Genomic DNA, 17744 nt, shown 5'->3' with positions numbered 1-17744 from the left:
AGTTGTGGAATGAATCCTTCCGCTACTGAATTGTATCAAGAATTATAACGACTTAATCGAACCTTATGGATGCGAAGAAAAGCACTTGCAGAAATATAATCTTTATCTAAATTAGCCTTGAAAAAGCCCCAGGCTATCGAGATGTTTAGGGAGCAAAACATGTATCGGCTGCCCACAGCATACTAACAATATACGTGTATAACTACCTGATGAAAAAGTGTACAATGGAGAAAAATTGATACAAGAACAAAATAAAATCAAAACCTTCAAAGAGACAACAACGACTCTGAGCCTTTCTTATAATTCAAATGGTAGATTCACTCAAACAGTTAAATTTGCAGATCGAAAATATGTAGGAATTCATTTTTACTACAACATCCACTCCGAAGCCCATTCATCTCCTTCCGCATCTCAAAGATTTAGGCACATGTTCTGCGCAGCTTGATAATAAAGTGGCAAGCACACTGCACCATCGACATCACAGAACAGTTGCCAATAAAACTAGACTTCTGACGCTGGGCTCCAGCTTCACTCTTTCACAGATCAAAATCCTCATCTGACAATGCAGTGCTTTGGGCAATCTGTAGATCTTGCTGATATTGTGCTGCCAATGCTGGGTCCATAGCACCTTCAGGTGGTGCAAGAGCAGGCATTGCTACAAACTGCAAATTGAAATCGACTATTAGCTTTCTTGCAAGCCAAATGGAGGGCTTCTCAAAGTTGTAATTACGTTGTGCAGAAATATCGTAGTACTGGAGGTTCTCCTTCCTGTGGAAGACTATGGACTTTGCCTTCACTTGTCAATCTTTAATATCCAATTTGTTGCCACACAACACAATGGGAATTTGCTGACACACTCGTACCAAGTCTTTGATGCCAATTGGGAACTTTTTGTATGGGACTCTTGATGTGACGTTAAATATGATAAAATGCACTCTGAGCTTAAATGTAATAGCCATTTCAAAGGCCGCCAAAATTCTCCTACCCAGCAGTGTCCCAAACATTGAATTTGATAGGACCTCTGTTTGTATGAAAAACTAGAGGGTGGACTGCAACACCAAGTGCTGCAACATATCATTGTTCAAATTAGCCAGTCAAGTGGAGCTTCAGGAATGTGGTCTTGCCAGTACCGTCATCCCCAACTAAAACGAGCTTGAAATGGACCTGGGGGTCTTCCTGAGAAGCCATGGTGTGCAGGGATTATCCAGATGAGTCTTAACCCATAATAGTGCTTCCTCTCAGCCCCTGTGTCACTCAACTTCTTCTTTTCCCCACTTTCGTCCTCTGCAACAACTGCACATCTTTCTGAACTCTCATTTTCCACTTAGTCAGCCTCACCTTCCCCCTCGTACTCATTGCCTCACCTTCACCCTGAGTCTCTCTCCATTCTTTCACCATCTCTTATTCTCTCTATAGTACTGTTTCTCTGACCTCATCCCTTGTTGACTCTGACACTTTTCTAATGTACTGAACATTCCCCATTTTCTCCATCCATCACTCCTTTCATCTCCCCCTCTCTATTGCTTTACTTGGGACACATCTATCCGGTCCACTTCTATCCTATCTCTTGTTCCAACCTCTAGAAATCCATAGTAATTTCACCTTTCGTAAACCCCCACTTCTGGTCCACTTTCTCGTCTTCAACTTCAGCAAAATCTACATTTTCTCCACTTTAGCTACCCTTTCCTTTCTCCCACTCTTTTTTTCATGCCTAACCTCCACCTCTCTCTTGCTTACCCTTTGACCAATTCCCAGTGTTCCTGAACCCCCATCTTTGCATCGCCATCACCACTGTTTTCCCTTCCACCTATTCACCTGCCAAAGGCCTCCTCTATTTACTTCTCTCTGCCATCCAGTGTCTCCCGCTCCATTTCCCCTCTCACTCTCGCTTCTTTGCTACTCAACAGGCTTAATTTCATTTGCTTAGCTGTGTGCCTTCGCGGGCTCTGTTGCTTAATTAGCAAACAGATTCTCTAACTGTTCGAAAAAACAAACAAACAACTTAAAAAAATGCACTTAGAAGGCAGAGAACAAATACTGAAAGAAGTGCAGAGGACATGGCATTTTAAACATGTGAGGCACATGAAGTATCATGTGCAGGCCCAACAAGGCTGGCAGATAACAATCACTCAAAACTAGATTCAGAAGCAGCAAGTCAAATAAAACTAAAAAGAATTTAAGGACCATAAAACATAATAAATATTTTCTGTTCAATTATACTCTTCAGAATAGTGCCTTCTGAATAGCACTTATGATTAGAACTACCAAGCACTGTTTGAGGAACTGACATACCAGTTAGATAATGGAGGCGAATAAGAGCCTATGCAAGTGCTGTTTAAAGTGCTTGCATTTTGAGTGATTCTTGTTCTCAGAGTTCAAGCTCACAGACTGGCAGTGGCTCTGCTTCAAGGGGGGACAAAATACCAAGTGAAGCTGTCAAAGTGCCGTAACCATTTGTTGTAGACAGAGACAGGAAACATACAGGTTGTGTTTTGACAATGGCTTTGGATTTAACCTCAAGACTTTACTTTTGGATGTAAATTGAATAAAAGCAATTTTATGAGGCTAAGAATATGAAGCCACATGTGAAAGGTAATAGTTTGCGATGACCAAATAGCACATTTTTGCAAATTGTTATTTGATAATCCAAACACCAATGTACAAATGTGTCTTTGACACATTTTGCATTTCTCAGTGGGTCTTAAGTAGACCTACTTCATGAATATTAATGAGGTAGGTCTTGGTTTACGACCCACTGGGAATCGTTAAAATCATAGGGATGGTGGCCCGCTTGGGTCAGCAGACCACCATGTCTGTGATTGCTTTTAAATAAATCCATCATTTTTTTAATGCAGCCCATTTTCCTTAGAGAATAATGGGGTGAGTTAAAAAAAAAATGTTTTCTTTTCATTTATTAAGATTCAGCAGTGGCCCTTGTGACTACTGCCTGTTCTTACAAATGTTTTTACAAACATTCACAAAAGAGACGCGGTCCCTTACGGACCTCTTCCCATTTGCGAATGGATTACCACGTACTTGAAGTAGGCAGTAAAATGTGAATGTTTACAATGGCATATTAGTCGCAAAACATTCCCACATACTACTTAGATTCAGTCTTAGGAAGGGATACCCTAAACCCTAATATTGAATCACAAACTCAATTTGCGATTCGATAATAGGTTACTGAATCGCAAATAGGGCTTTGTACATCTAAAAAAGTAAATGGACAATTTCTGTGATTCAGCCCGTTTGCAACCACAAAAAGCCTTTGCACATGTGGCCCATGGACTCTTAGTGAAGGGTCTCCTTTGAAGTATTTAATGCTTATGTTGCCCTGCATCAGGTAGGCAAACCATGGGTGGAGCATAGGCATTCCTATGCATCCGCCCATGTTGTTTGACACATCCATATTCACTAAAGTCAGTAAACTTGGATTTGCATCAAAATGGTGCACTTTCCAGAGGCTGGCTAAAAAAGGAGAAATATCTTTATTTCTCCCTGTTACTTCCTCTTAGCATGCAAACATGCAAAGAGGAATAGTCCTCTAAGAATGGTTTTTATCACTTCCTGTACAAAAAGTATTCTGACCACAACGCAGGCACCCTTGTGTTGAGTCGCAAGGGTGTCTGCATTCACTCTAAGCAACCAAAAGTGCACCAGTGTTCTGAGAGAGCAGAACTGCGCTATATCTTAGCAGAAATTGCGCATTTCTGCTCGCTCCCTTTGACGCAACGTAGTGCAGCAACTTCCCTTACTGTTTTACGTTGCATCAAGCTTTAGTAAATCTGTTCCACGGTGTATTTTCCTTATGCTCTGCATCAAATAACAAAAAGCAATGAGATGTTATTGCTGAGGCTCTCCATTGAAAATTACAGGTTTCCAAAAACAATTAAAACGCCAAACAATTAGGAGGCAAAAATGCTTCAGTAAAAAATGAAGAAAAAAATACAAAATTCTAAAGTGCGGGGGGCGCTAGAGGGCGCGCACACAGCATGGCCGCCTTTTGGTGAGGCTCCTGTTCCCTGGCTCCTTAATCCGCTCATTATCCTCACTTGCTTGACACTAAATCCGTCCAAATCACACCGTTGGGTCGCTGATGTCCCCCTCCAGACTCGACCGGAGTTTGATGTGGCTGTGAGCGAATGTGCCTGAGAAAAACGGCACGGAACTTTTCTCCGAGGACGCCGCCGGAGCCCCTGCTGCTACGAGCCTCGGGTTGAGGCGCTGGGAAAATCCAAGGCTTCCCACGAGGCGACAGGCCCAGGACGCTGATCTTGGCCGGTGATCCTCCGGCGCGTGCCGCGCCTGCTACGATACGGCTGCTGTGCCCCCCCACCCCCGCCAGGGAGATAAGAGACTGTTGCGGAACGTCGGGATAGCGGCCTGCAAGCTCCGGCCGGTGAGTGCTGGACCTCCTCCCCTCCCCCGCCTGCCACATCCCGATATTCACTGGCCCGTCCTGTTGCTCTCTCTCTGGGACTGAGTGTTGGGCTGGATTTTACTTCGGGGGAGGACACAAATATCTGCACAGCTGGGGCAACGTGCTGAGGCTGAACTTACCGCGGCGCGCTGGTGCGTATGCCTACTCGGATTGGCAGGTGTGGACTTGCGTTGCACGTCGTACTGCCTCAAGCCTCCCGCTGCTCGTCGGCGGCCTGAGGGGCGCGGAGTGTCCCTCTGGCTAGAGCTACACAAGATCTCCACCACTGCCCTCCTGCAGACACGTGCTGCACTCATCTGAAGTGTGCCTGTTGTGGTTACTGGACCTCAAGAATATATCTGCTCTGGGTTGCTGGTCCTGTACTGACGGTCAGGTTCGACGTGTACAGCTGCTTGTGAATAGCGACGTCTCCCCCACATACAAGGACAGGCCGCAGTGGGACTCACTCGCTATCGCAGAGTGGCACAGCAGCCCTCCCCCACTGTGCTACACACGTGCAACCTCAGATACGACGAACGGCTTGTGTCTTGGTGGCCCAGCGGAGCCCGGTGCCACCAAAGGGCACCATGGTGAGACAGGACAACCGACAAACAAAACTCACCTTTGACGCATCCCACAAAAATAAGCCGAAGACTGCCACGCCTGATCCAAAAACGAATGGTGGAGGTGCTACCTGCTCTGACACCCTTCCTGGTGACCTAGATATGCAACAAATACTACAGGAGATGTGGCAAGGATTTGCCACAGTGGTTGATAAAGTTGACAGACTTACATCCTGAATGGATGCTTTGGTACACAAAGTAGACCAACATGAGGAACGACTTACGGCAACCGAGAGGAGGATTTCGGATAACGACGACACCACTGCTGCTCACACGACTCAGCTTGCCCGGATGGATAACCTACTGCGAATCATCGCTGCAAAGAACGAGGACTTGGAAGCCCGTAGTAGACGCAATAACATCCGCGTCACGGGTATTCCAGAATCCACAGACACGGGGCGGATGGAAGAATATGTAGAAAAGCTGCTCCTAACGTCCATTGGAGCTGACGCCTTCTCTGCGCAATTTATCGTCGAACGGGCACACAGATCGCTGGCTCCTGTACCCAAACCTGGAACACCGCCACGGCCCATCATAGCACGCCTCTTAAATTACCGCAACCGTGATGTGGCCCTACGTGCTGCCCGCACCCGACAAAACTTGACCTTTAACGGAGTGGCGTTCTCTATCTTCCCCGATTTTACGGCGCTAGTCCAGGAGGAGCGACGGAAATTCTTGGAAGTCAAGCAGAAACTACGTGCGGCACAGATCGACTATGCTTTATTGTATCCTGCGAAACTTCGTGTTACTCATCAAGGGAAGCAACGGTTTTTCACTAAACCTCAGCAGGTGGAAGAATATCTAAAATCTATCAAAAAGGCGCAGCGAGGAGGTAGCGGTGGAGAAGCTGCACGTTAAGACAATCCGCCAGAAACTGATGATGAAGCCTGACACCGATGGCAGAATGACATTTGCTCTTCTTCATGAATGGGCGACCATGCTGCCTATATGCGGCAGTCTGTCTGGGGACATTGGACGCTCACCTTCGGGGGCCTTGTGCCTCTCATCCAGCGGTAATGTATGCCAGGGACCACTATCCCTCCCTAGCCGTCTCCGATGGTAGCCCAGAGCCTACGGCAGGAGGGGGGAGAAGTGGCTGTGCGCTCTCTATCTGTTTCCCCTGATGGGCATACCCCTATGTTACGAAATGACTACCGAGGACTGTTTTTACCCCAAGGGAGTTCTTTGGGTGGGGGTGGGGGGGATTATTCTGGCAAGTTTGGGTTGCTGCAGTGGGTGGGGGTGGGGGGGATGGGACACAACGTACAGTGTTCGAATGCTCTATTATTAGAGAATTGGGGCGGGGGGCTGAATGGTTATGACGTTGGAGTAGGTTGGGTGTCTGTTGCTTAGGGAATGATGCTGTCTGACGATGTTCTGCTTGGTACTCTTGGCTGCCCTTATACACCACACTGTTATGGACGATGCCATATGGCAGGGGATCAGTTAACGGCACATGTTGATAGAAATATGATGTGGATGGTGGGCCTTTGGCAGTCCCGACGAGCACCCATTTATCACTCTTGCTAGCTGATATGCAACGAAAATCGAGCTCTAGTTTAAATTTCATGACCTGGAACGTCCGGGGGCTGGTGGATCCGAGGAAAAGGAGACAAGTGTTATCATACCTAGATAGGCATAATATACATTTTGCTTTTCTGCAAGAAACACACCTTAAGCCACACGGTACTCCGACATTTGCTTGTAAATGGGCTTCCCACGCTCTCTTCTCCTCCTATTCTACATATGCTAGGGGTACAGCGATCCTTATTAAGCGAGGCGCTCCGTTCACACTAGTAGGCCAAAAAAGCAGTGCATGTGGACGATATTGTATGATGTGGGGGAGATTGGGCCATGTATCGATCACCCTTGTCTGCTGTTACGGTCCGAATATAGACGATCCCCAATTTTTTGCAGAGGTATGGGCGGCAGTAGTGGATTCTGGGCCTGATAATATAATATGAGGCGGTGATTTTAACATGTCACTTAACCCCCAGGTGGACAGGTCCAATCCATCCCCCCACCATTACACCAAAGCTCGTACTGCGATGCATGACATATTAGAAGATTACAACCTCACTGATACCTGGAGACATGTACACCCTACTACGCTGAAGGGTACCCACTACACCGCACATGCAGCAACATGGGCCCGCATAGACTATCTGCTGCTCTCCAGGGCCCTCTGCCCGGCGATATCAAACGTGACACACTTAGCTAGAACATATTCGGACCATGCACCGGTTCGTCTTAGCTTGACTGCAGATGACATGTGTCCCTCAAGCTCTTTCTGGCGACTGCATCCTATTATCCTTTTAGACACTGTCTTCCGGGAAGAATTGCGGGAGGAAATGCTGGGATTCTTTGCGCGTAACAAGGACTCCGTAGAGGAGGTTGAGACCGTTTGGGAGGCATTCAAGGTTACATTACGTGGGATTTGTATCTCTAAGGGATCGGGGGTCCTTAAGAGCATCAGAGGTACACTTAATAAAATTGAAGCAGAACTCAAGACACTTGAAAACTCTCTTGCCCTACACCCAGACGGGGACACCCATGCTAAAATTAGGGAAAAAATCACAGCATACACTGAAGAAGCTGCTAGAGAGGCGAAGTTCAGGGGAAAGCACTGGACTGCTAGACGATATAGTGAGGGGGAACGGCCTGGAAAAGCTTTAGCTTCGGTGGTCAAGCTGACTCGGCAACCGAACACTATCCTAGAACTTGAGGGGGTAGACGGGGTAGTGTACAGAGACACCGCGCATACTGAACACCTTTGTGCAACACTACACTACATTATATTCTACCTCTCGGACTGAAGCTCTCGACCTACATGACTACCTACAGGACGTTGCGCTAGCATGGCTTAGTGACGCACAGAGACGGTTTCTGGCTGCCCCCTTTGAACTTGACGAGGTCCGCGACGCTATTATGAGCATGCAATCGGGTAAGGCCACTGGACTAGACGGGATACCTGTTGAACTGTACAAAACATACATTGACTTTATGGCCCCAGTGCTTAAAGAAATATATGAAGACGCTCTCGAGGTGGGACACCTTCCCCCATCTATGAGAACTGCTCTTATTACATCCCTGTTGAAACCCGGAAAGTCCCCAACAAGTTGAGACTCATATAGGCCCTTGTCACTTCTTAACTGTGACGTCAAAATACTGGCTAAACTTATTGCCACCAGGCTTAATCTCCTTATGACCAACCTCGTGCTGCCTGACCAATCGGGCTTTGTCCCTGGCAGGGCTACGTCCCATAATTTGCGGACTTTTTTTCTGTCATGAATAATGTATCGGAGGAGCTGCCTCTTGCAGCTATCTTTTTAGATGCCACCAAGGCATTCGATTCATTGGAATGGGACTACATACTGGCAATAATGGCACGTATGGGATTCCCCCCAGTTTTCCTCTCCTGGATTTAGCTGCTCTATGAAGCGCCGGTTGCTAAGGTTCTTATCAACGGAAAACTGTCCCAAGATATACATATTACGAGAGGCACTAGGCAGGGATGTTCCCTATCGCCTCTGCTTTTCGCTTTGGCAGTCGAGCCACTCGCTGCCAAATTACGGCAACATCATAATGACAAAGGACTGCAGTGCCCATTGAGACAAATTTTAGTGTCAATGTACGCAGATGACATAACACTTTATATCCGAGACCCACAGGCCAACTTGAACCCTGTGCTTCGAGAATTTATACTTTTTGGCAGGCTGTCTGGGATACATATCAACTGGAACAAATCGTACTTGTTCCCTCTGACGCCCGCGACTGCTAGATTTCCCATGGACTATACTATAACTTGGTGCGACGATGAACTTAAATATTTGGGAATTCGCATCTCCAAAGACAGGGAATAACTTATGAGGCTCAACTATGGCACTGTTATATCCCGCCTCACTGACAAAATCACTAGGTGGATTGCGCTCCCTCTCTCTATGGCGGGCAGGATCTCCCTGATCAAAATGGTGGTACTGCCACAGCTACTGTATTTATTTTTAAATATCCCCTTCTTTCCGGGACGTTATTTCTTCCACCAACTTCAATCTGAGCTCACTCGCTTAGTGTGGGGGGGTAGACACCCGCGGTTGAAGTAGGAGGTTATGTCGAGGCCATACACGCAGAGTGGGTTCGACATACCAGACTTCGAACTATATTACTATAGTGCTCAGGCCCATTTTGCCTTTTTTTGGGTCCTCCAGCCCCAGTATATGCCACAAGTTGCGGCAGAACACTGGCTGGCTCATCCTGTGCCACTGGATGGCGCACTCTATTTGCAAAACCCTGGCAGAGATAGGACTCAGACAACGGTCTTGAGCACAGTCAATGCATGGCATCAACTGGGAAAGATGCTTGGCACTACCCTGATATACTCGCCACTCCTTCCTCTGGCGTACCACCCGCATATGCCTCTATTGCAAGAGGCTCTCTTTCCCAAGCTCATGGTGCGCATGAATGTTACGAAATGGGGGATCTATATAAAAATGGAACGTTCCGCTCCTTAGACGACTTGACTGGCGGCACTCAGCGAACACCCCTTGACACCTTTTTATATATTCGACTTCGTCAGGGCCTTCGGACACTTACACCTGATTTCCCAAGAGAGCCCCAAGTGTTCGCACCCCTACACCAACCACTTCTTACCGCCACGCCAAAGCGCTTGGTGTCCACTATCTACAAGTCAGTTCGCTCCCTTCGAGGTGTAAGCCCGCCGGCTGCGAAGACGCGTTGGGAACAATAATTGGGCATGGTGCTTACTGATGCACAATGGACTTTCTGCATGCAGCAAACTGAGCGTATCTCTTCTAGTAGCAGGCTCAGAATCCTGCATTTTAAATTTATCCACAGACTGTATTACACACCTGCGCGACTGTATAGGTATAAACTGCGTGAATCCGATGAGTGTGCGAGATGCCATGCCCCTGATGCTGATTTCCTACTTCTAGCTTGGAATTGTGCAGCTGTACAGATGTATTGGCAACAGGTGTTTAGCGCCCTTTCTATGATGATCAATGTTGAGCTAGCACCATCCCCTACTCTGGCACTGTTGGGGTCTGTGGAACTGATAAATGTCTCACATCGTAAATTTGTGGCATTGGCACTGCTCTTGGCCAAACGACGAGTGGCGTGTAGATGGGGCAGAGGGAGAGCGCCCAAATTCAAGAACTGGCTGACCGATCTTGTATATTGCTAAGAACAGATTACATCATATGCTGAACTGATGCCACTGAACTCGCGGCCTGCTGATATATGGGCCCCGTTGCAATGTTATTTACTGTCTCGTACTGATTCTAGTGGTGAAGACGAGGACCCCCTGTCACAGAAAGGGTGAATTGTGAAATGCTACTTGGAATGTGTCCATGATGATATTCACTACTTAGGGACCACTGTACTGCCCTCGCATGCCGCATGTAATGAACTACTGCAAAGTGCACGCCTAGCCACACAGTTCCCCCGGATGATTACTGCATATCTATTTCATATCTAATGTTTTCATACTGCCTATGTATGTCTATCACAACCTGTGCCTCGTAATAATATCCTTTATTCCCATACTCCTGCGAACTGTCATACAAGACTTATATGATGTTATGGTAGCCTGTACCAAGAGATTGCTTCTGATGTGTCCCTTTTGGGTAATGAATGCGTCTTTCTTTGTAACTGTACTCCCCCTTAGACTCTTGTTGTATTAAAAAAACTTGAAAATAAAGTTTAAAAAAATAAAAAATTCTAAAGTGCATGTGATGAGAGTAAAACAGAAACACTACAGCTATACAGGGTGACCATATTTTAAAGCATTGATTCACTATGCAGGCCAAATAAGGTATGGCAAGTTCTAGAACTGAAGCCTTCGTGCAATCACTATCTTAATATCCAATTTGTTTATAGTAGCTAACACTGTTGACCTGATCTGTGCAATCTCAATTTTATGAGAAGAAATAACGCAGGTAGTGGGAGATGTCACATCTCGCCCAAGAACACACCAGCCGGTTAACAAAATAAACAAAGCAAACAAATTAAGTCGAGCAGTAGTGCGTGGTCACAATAAGTTTTGGGGAGGGTTGTCTATTACCACATTTACCAAATATTGGGGCATATTACCAAGCTATAGCGATAATTATCGCGGAGCTTGGTTAGCAGCTAAAATTATATCGCCGAGCTTCGCCTATTTTTATCGCTTAGGAGCCTTGATATTATCAAGGTTTATCTCCTAAGCGATAAAAATCAGCCGAAATGCATGAATATCGCTGAAAAGTCAGCGATATTCATGCATTACCGAGCAAATGCTCTTAGCCATGTTATCCACCTACCATTGGATAACATGGCTAAGAACTGCTCTGGCAGGCGTTAGCTTTTGGAGATAATCGCGCTTAGCACGATTATTTCCAAAAGTTGGTAATAGGGGATAGCGATGTTAGCGACTGTTTCCAGTTGCTAACATCTTGGCACGCCCACTTTGCATGTCATTAGCGATAATTATCGCTGACATGCAAAGTGGGCCCCTAAATGCCCGCTATCGCCTATTAACTGTCGCTAACTGGTGTTAGCGACAGCTAGGTAATAGGGCGATAATATTATCGCCGCTTTAGCAGGAAAAATTCCCGCTAAAGCGGCGATAAGGCCCTTGGTAATATGCCCTATTGTTCCTCAAATGTTTCTTGGTTTCATTGCCCCGGACAAACACCTGTGATATAGAAACTACAGTGCAGGGAGTCACCTATTACAAAGTACTATAGCTCGACATCTGGGGGCTCCAGATGGTCTGATTTTTTTCTAGGGCCAACCTATGTCTATCTCCATTCTAAACACGTTTAGCAGCATTGAGTCTATGTAAGGAACAAGAGTGGAAGGATCACTGGAAGCTTAGCAAAGAAATATTGCAAATGGGGTAGTATTATCATCAGAAAGTGATATTTTGCAGGAGCAAGTTGGCCTAGAGTTCTGAATTGCACCCGCCAGTCTATGTAGGCTACCAGCGATGAGGTCCAACTCTAGGTGGTATATTTGAACACCCAGACATTCAAACAGAGTAGGAAGACATCTATAACAGACATGGTGTTATCACATCATAGTGTAACAAACATTAATTTTCCAAAGTACTTTTGGCAAATCCGTAAATATGCCCAAATTTATCAAGCAATGCTGGGTACATTATTTTCAAATAACAAAAGCTAGCGGGTATGTTTCACCTCAATCTACGACTACATGAAATGCACAGTCTATGGATTTCACAGTGCTACTCTTTCCTCTACCAAACAGCATTCCTATGCATTTCTTTGCCCTGATTACTAAGCAGTAGCACCTAGACTTCCAAAAAGATGCAGAGGACACCTAGACGCACACCCAATTTGAGGATGATTTTTGCTTATCTCCTGTGCATAAGCAAGAACGCTGTTTTCCGTATTTATTTTATATTTTACATTTTTTATAGCATTGCGTTGCCTAAAGGAAAATATATGTGGACTTCATACTGAAAAACTATGGAAACCAGTGTTTTGATTTGCAGTGAATTAATGAAAATAAGAAGCAACATAGAGGTCAGGAGGGAAAGTAAATACGTTTGAAATAACAATATTAAAACCAGTATTATCAAGGTTAAAATGTAAAAAAGTAGAAAAGCAGAGGATTGGGAAGAAGCAGCGAAAACCTTTGACAATGAGAAGCAGAGACCAAAAGAGATGAGGTCATGTAAGGACAGGGGAGAGATGCTGCCTAGAAGGAAGGAGAGCAAAGGCAAAAAAGGTTACAGGTGTAGGAAAAAGGCTTAAGAGGGACAAAAGTTGTAACGGAGGCTACTTGCTTTGTATGGGTTGCAGGTAACGGTATAGTTTGAACAGATTCGTTTTTCATTTGTTTCTGTAACCGTAGATGTTCCAGATATCGGAGCTCCTTGGTCAAAGGTTCCAGAGTAGGGGCAATACCTAATACAATTGAGTTGCCTACAAGTGAGCTTTACATTGCTGTGTTTCTAGTTTGAGAATGTCTTTGGCCCTGGAGTTTATATCATCTGACATTTTAAGGATGATCGTAAGTGTGGAGGCTGTGGATGAAGGAGAGTTTAGTAACTACAACAAGCCACCTTAAATTTGATTCTGACTTCTTGTGAAAGGGTTGAAGTCCTTTCAGTACAGCCTCCTGCTCGATTTGGGCATAGCGAGTTTCAGTGGATGAGAACGTGCGGCTAGCGTATGCTACTGGTGCCCGCTCATTCTCTTTTTTCTTGTAGAAGCATGGCCCTTAGCCCTACCGGGCTGGTGTTAATCACTTGTTGGGTCCTTCACCAAGGGTGGAAGTAGGCCAAGGTGGCCGTGCCCAAAAGCGCTCCTTGTATGACCCAGAATGCCTTCTCCGCATCTGGACCCCAGGTCCATGACACACTGTTTTTGAGAGGTTCTGCCATTGTGGCAAGGTTCGGGATGAACTTCCCGCAGTATGTTGCCATTCGCAGAAAGCTGTAAACTTCTGTTGGATTCTGGGGTATGGGCACTTTGCATATCGCCTTTGCCTTCTTTGTCCCTGGAAAGCAGATACCAAAGAAATAGATAGGATTTCTGATAAAAGGAGCATTTTTTCTTGTACAACATGAAACCACAGTCTGCCAGTTACTGGAGGATGGCCCTCAGTCAAGCGTGATTTTCCTCCAGGTTCTCGGAATATATCAGGATATCGTCACTTAGATTGATTATGTTCATCAGTCCAGAAAGAGCTTCTCTAATGGCATTCTGAAAAACCACTACCACGGAGGAGAGGCCAAAAATCAGCCTTCTGTAGCGTCTGAAACCCACATGTGTTGAAAAGGTCTTAATATAGTGACTCTCCGGGCAAGCTCAAGCTGTTGGTATCCTGAATTTAGATCCAGTTTAGAAAAGCACTCTGCCCCATTGAGATCCACCATTATGTCATCCATCATTGGTGTTATGTACGTTTCTCTTCGGATGACTTGGTTGGAAAACTCATTCCCACACATAACCATATTGCACATGGCTGCTTGGGTTTTGGTTCGATGATAAGCGGTGATACCCATGGTATGGCACCAGACACCTTCTTGATGACTCCTTGTTTCTTGAGCTCCTGTAATACCCGCTCAACCAGCAACCTCATTTGAAATAGAACTCGCCGGTGCCTCAGCGCTGTATGCTTGATGGAGTCATCAACTTGCAGCTTGACTTGTTGAACTTTCATCTTGCCCAGACCCATGGATAGTTGTGGAAATTCTGCCAGCAAAGCGCCTGCATGTGCATTGGGTATTTGTTTCACAAAGAACACCAACTCTAGATCTTCAGCAGTGTGACATCCATGCAGCGTACCTTTCCTGCACTCTGTTAAGTGGAACTTGGCCCTGGTGGATTGGTCCCCATACTTGATGTCTACCTCAATAGTTCCTCTGAGGGGCAGAGGTTCGTTACCACTGTTGATGTAGATTTTTGCCTCGCTGTGTGTATGTGAGGCAAGAGGGTGCCCGAACAAACATGAAGGAGTATGGGGCAAATGGATGGGTTCATTGGACTGATTGCTCATGGCGCAAAGGCTGGCCCTTTCCTTTTTATACCAGCTAGAGAGGGGGATAATAATTGTAATTGTAATGAAATGTCTTACGCATCACAGTGATACAAATGTTGCTTTGAGTATCTTGTTATACAAAATGCCAATAACATTGAATATAGAAAAAAACAATAAAACACTGCTGTAGATACGGAAATGGGTCTCCAGAATGTGCCTTGTTTTTAGGTCTCGGCTAGCGTAGCCTGTGCTTGCGCAGTCTCGCTCGCGAGATCTTATGTCTCTAGTAGTGGGGCTTTTACCCGCCCCTCTTCTCCATTCCCTGGACTCCTAAACGGCGGCCAGCCATTGAAGAAGAGGTCTCTCTGACGTTGTGTTTTCACTGTAAGCCCCGTCCTTTTCGGATTGAGGGGCGTGTTTTTTTCGTGTCTTTCTCTCTCTAGAAAAACACGCCCCCCAGTCTGAAAAGGACGGAGCTTACAGCGAAAACACAACGTCATGGCGAGTGCTTGCTCCATTCCTCCCGCAGCCCCGTCCCCGTCCCCACTTTATTATAGACTTTCACACGGATCACTGACATAATATCGATGACACAAATATAGAACTACCTAAATATCAAGTAAAAAATATAGAATACAAAAATATCGACTTCCTATCTCCAAACAGGTAAGTACAAAAATATCGAATCAAAAATATCGTTGTAAAAAATATAGATAGTCAAATTATCGATTTTTTTTAATGCTTTAAAGTAAATAAAAATTAATGAAATAATAAATATAATTAACTTAAACATACTTAAATAACATTAAAATTAATAAAAAATGAATGTAAGTTAAAAAAAACCATACAAATTGATTTATTAATACATATATATATATATATATATATATATATATATATATATATATATATATATAAACGTAATATTAATAAAAAATAAAAATATTTTCACTGTAGGATAGCGGAAAGAGTACAATTTACTATTACCACTCCAGTGAGTGCAACAGTAGAGAAAGCGTTGGATAGCGTAGGGGTAAAAATTACTATTCCCACTCCAGCGAGTGCAACAGTAGGGAAAGTGTTGGATAGCGGGAGGGTAAAAATTACTATTCCCACTCCAGTGAGTACAACAGTAGGGAAAGCGTTGGTTAGCGTAGGGGTAAAAATTACTATTCCCACTCCAGTGAGTGCAACAGTAGGGAAATCGTTGGATAGCATAGGGGTAAAAATTACTATTCCCACTCCAGAGAGTGCAACAGTAAGGAAAGCGTTGGATAGCGTAGGCATACAATTTACTATTCCCACTCCAGTGAGTCCAACAGTAGTGAAAGCATTGGATAGCGGGAGGGTAAAAATTACTATCCCCACTCCAGAGAGTGCAACAGTAGGGAAAGCGTTGGATAGCGTAGAGGTAAAAATTACTATTCCCACTCCAGTGAGTGCAACAGTAGGGAAAGCGTTGGATAGCGTAGGGGTAGAAATTACTATTCCCACTCCAGAGAGTGCAACAGTAGTGAAAGCGTTGGATAGCATAGGCATAAAATGTACTATTCCCACTCCAGTGAGTGCAACAGTAGCGAAAGCATTGGATAGCGTAGGGGTAAAAATTACTATTCCCACTCCAGAGAGTGCAACAGTAAGGAAAGCGTTGGATAGCGTAGGCATAAAATGTACTATTCCCACTCCAGTGAGTGCAACGGTAGGGAAAGCATTTGATAGCGGGAGGGTAAAAATTACTATTCCCACTTCAGAGAGTGCAACAGTAGGGAAAGCGTTGGATAGCGTAGGGGTCAAAATTACTATTCCCACTCCAGTGAGTGCAACAGTAGGGAAAACGTTGGATAGAGTAGGGGTAAAAATTACTATTCCCACTCCAGAGAGTGCAACAGAAGGGAAAGCATTGGATAGCGGGAGAGTAAAAATTACTATTCCCACTCCAGAGAGTGCAACAGTAGGGAAAGCGTTGGATAGCGTAGAGGTAAAAATTACTATTCCCACTCCAGTGAGTGCAACAGTAGGGAAAACGTTGGATAGAGTAGGGGTAAAAATTACTATTTCCACTCCAATGAGTGCAACAGTAGGGAAAGCATTGCATAGCGGGAGGGTAAAAATTACTATTCCCACTCCAGAGAGTGCAACAGTAGGGAAAGCCTTGGATAGCGTAGAGGTAAAAATTACTATTCCCACTCCAGTGAGTGCAACAGTAGGGAAAGCGTTGGATAGCGTAGGCATAAAATTTACTAATCCCACTCCAGTGAGTGCAACAGTAGGGAAAGCATTGGATAGCGGGAGGGTAAAAATTACTATACCCACTCCAGAGAGTGCAACAGTAGGGAAAGCGTTGGATAGCGTAGGGGTAAAAATTACTATTCCCACTCCAGAGAGTGCAACAGTAGGGAAAGCGTTGGATAGCGTAGGGGTAAAAATGACTATTCCCCCTCCAGAGAGTGCAACAGTAGGGAAAGTAAATTCTTCATATATGAATAAAAATAAATTAAATATTAATACCAATTACAAATTAATTAAAAGCAATTAACAATTTTATATAATATAATAATTAATCCATTAAAAATACAAATAAAAATTAATTATTAAAAATGATTACCTATTAATACAAATTATTTACCAATTAGCAATTAATTAATGAACAATTAATAATAATTAAAAAACAATAAATAAATTAAAATATTTAATTAATTACAATTAAATTACTTCCCACCCTATTCCCCTATAAACACACAACCCGCAACAGAAAATAAATTAATAAAATTAACATAATTATCAATTAATCAATGAAGTAAAATGAATTACCAATTATATTTTAATTAATTACCAATTAAAAATTTAAATAACAATTAATTCAAAATAAATACCAATAAATAAATCAAAAAATTTAATTATTTATAACTAAATTACTTTCCACCCTATTCCCCTATAAACCCACAACCCGCTACAGAAAATAAATTAATTAATAAAATTAACATAATTATCAATTAATGAATTAATTAAAACTAATTACCAATTATATTTTAATTCATAACCAATTAACAATTAATTAACAATTAATTCAAAATAAATACCAATAAATAAATTAACATATTAAATTAATTATAATTAAATTACTTCCCACCCTATTCCCCTATAAACTCACACACCCGCTACAGAATTATATTACGCAAAAATTAAATACCATAAAA

At 44.0% G+C, this 17744-nt stretch overlaps 1 protein-coding gene and 1 pseudogene across 1 annotated transcript in view; both read right to left on the bottom strand.

Moving 5' to 3' along the window:
* Window positions 1–17744, bottom strand: part of LOC144790982 (putative G-protein coupled receptor 148) — a 263141-nt gene that overhangs the window by 156769 nt on the left and 88628 nt on the right. The gene's annotated exons all lie outside the window — the stretch shown is intronic.
* LOC144790981 (GTP-binding nuclear protein Ran-like) lies at window positions 537–1188 on the bottom strand (annotated as a pseudogene).

The sequence above is a fragment of the Lissotriton helveticus genome, chromosome 11 (assembly GCF_964261635.1).
Source record: "Lissotriton helveticus chromosome 11, aLisHel1.1, whole genome shotgun sequence".
Taxonomy (NCBI): Eukaryota; Metazoa; Chordata; class Amphibia; order Caudata; family Salamandridae; genus Lissotriton; species Lissotriton helveticus.
Note: the sequence above shows the minus strand (reverse complement) of the source record. Positions and strands in the feature narration are given on the sequence as shown.